Genomic DNA, 2,348 nt, shown 5'->3' with positions numbered 1-2,348 from the left:
TGATATTGAGTGATAGTTTAAACAAGTAAAGTTTTTGTCATTAAGGTCTAAATTGAAAAAAATTAATAGATGAAGAAGATAAAATGTTACAATTTTTAATTCAAACGAATAATTTAAGAAGGTAAAATATAGTTTACCTATAAAAAAATGATTTTCTTCGTCCATGTTGACATCTTCAAGAAGCAAAGAGCAAAAAGTAGTGCACGCACAAGCTCTCTCAAAAGGTATTCCAAACTACCTCGGTGGCCGGCGTCGTTTTGTTCCCCATAAATAAAAGGGATATTAATTATACACCAGTGCGTATTTAAAAAAAAAAATAAAATAAAAAATTATGATAAACTTTATAAGTGGTTTTGTAATTAAGTTTTGATGGTACGTCTAACATATAATGATTCATCCCCCCTTTTCTTCCCACCCCCTTTGACCCTCTCTCTCTCATTGGTTACATTTTTTTTTTCTTTTTCTTTTTTCTCCTGCTCCTCCAATCACCACCCGCCACGTGGCAAAGGGGGGTGAGGGGGTGACCCCCAAAATGGGGTCTCAAGCATTATTCTTTCTCCTAAACAAACTTTTTTTTTGCTTCTTCATCACTTAAAAGCTTACTAATTACTACTACTAATTTCAACATCATTATAATTCTATACATAAACCTTCTTATATCCACCAGCATGGATATATAAGGATTGTTCGGTGTGCCTTAAAAAACTGTGGAGAGAATTAGAAATTAAAATCTAAATTAAGCATGAACCTAAGTACGGAGATTGCCCCCGTTAGGCGACTAGAAATGATTAAAAGAGCATAGACCAAAACTCAAGGAAAGTGGGTCAACAGTGGACCGAAACAGGTCCGACCCACCAAGAGTTCGAGTGGACCCCATGAGGGGAAAATGTCTAAGTCAAGTTACAGAAGCATTACTTGCAGCGGTCAAGTTACTGAGGCACTTTGTCTCAGCGCCACCATTCTAAGTATTGCTGCTACCATTGCCATCTGAAGTTGGTGAAGGAAAAAGAGAACTGGAGCAACTAAGTTGCAGAGGTAGCACTTGCAACGATCAAGTTGCAGAGGTACTTTGTCGATACCACCATCTCTAGTATTGTCAATGCCGCCATTTGAACTTCTCACAGGAAATAGCCACCACAACAACTATAGTCGCCTCAACTAACTTGCAAAGGGAACACCCTGCCAAGGTGACAACAACCTTTGGGAGAAGCTTCCCCTCCGCAAGTAGAGACTAATGTTTGGACCTGATAGCAGGCCGCAAAGCTTACTGGTTAAAGCTGATAGCAAGCCCAAAGATACAAGTATACCGTGGTGACCTCGTGAAGATGGGAATAGGGCAACCCGTGTGCAAGGGACTTCCTTTCCATCCACTCAAGTCATAGACCTACCTTCCCCTTGGGCTTGGTACTAAGGCACAGCATGGTTGATAGCAGGCTTGACTGTGGCCTTCGCCTTCGCCTTCGCCCTGAGAAGCTGGGGAGTTTGTGGTTAGGTGACTAAGGGTGGAGACTTCGCCTGGTGACACCTTCAGCCTGGTGGCCCAAGGTAGAATATTCTATGTAATTCTTAGAGACATATGTCCTTACTTTATTTGGCCACTTGGTATCCCTTGGTATCAAGGAAAAGCCTATAAATAAGACCTATTTTCCAAGGTCCAATAGGAGGATTTTTTTGAGAATTTGGGGAGATGCTGCCCATTTATGCACTGTCATTCTCTTTTTCTTGAGCCACTTGCTCCACCTTCACCTAGCTGCTCATTCTCCAACTTTTCCAGAGTTTTGTTGACGCATTCTCCAGTCATCTCACCATCATTGGACCATTAACATAGTTTTGCCTCTCTAATCACTTTCCTAATCACTTGCTCAGTGCATATTTAAAAAAAAAAAAAAAATTTAAAAAATGATAAACTTTATAAGTGGTTTTATAATTAAGTTTTGAAGGTACCTCTAACATATAATTTCCCCTAAATAAAAGCCACTTTTTTTGCTTCTTCATCACTTAAAGCTTACTAATTACTACTACTCATTTCAACATCATTATAGTTCTATACACACACCTTCCCAACAACGTGGATATATAAGGGTTGTTTGGTGCGATTTATAGAACTGTTTATAATTTATTTTATTTAAACAAATTATATTCAAGTTTTGCTTCTAGTTTATGAGTTAGAAATAATTTAAATAAGTATTGAAAAGTAAGCAAAGAGGTGCTTTTAGCTTCAAATTTTAATTATCAATTTTTAATTTATAAAAAGTTATACCAAATAAACTTTTAGTTTCTAATTCTAATTATTAGTTTTTAGTTTACAAAAAGTATAACACAATTATTTCTTGCCTAACTATTTATTA

Source organism: Camellia sinensis, chromosome 8 (genome assembly GCF_055761805.1).
Source record: "Camellia sinensis isolate YWXY chromosome 8, ASM5576180v1, whole genome shotgun sequence".
Taxonomy (NCBI): domain Eukaryota; kingdom Viridiplantae; phylum Streptophyta; class Magnoliopsida; order Ericales; family Theaceae; genus Camellia; species Camellia sinensis.
The sequence above is the reverse complement of the archived record's forward strand: the minus strand, read 5'-3'. Positions refer to the sequence as shown.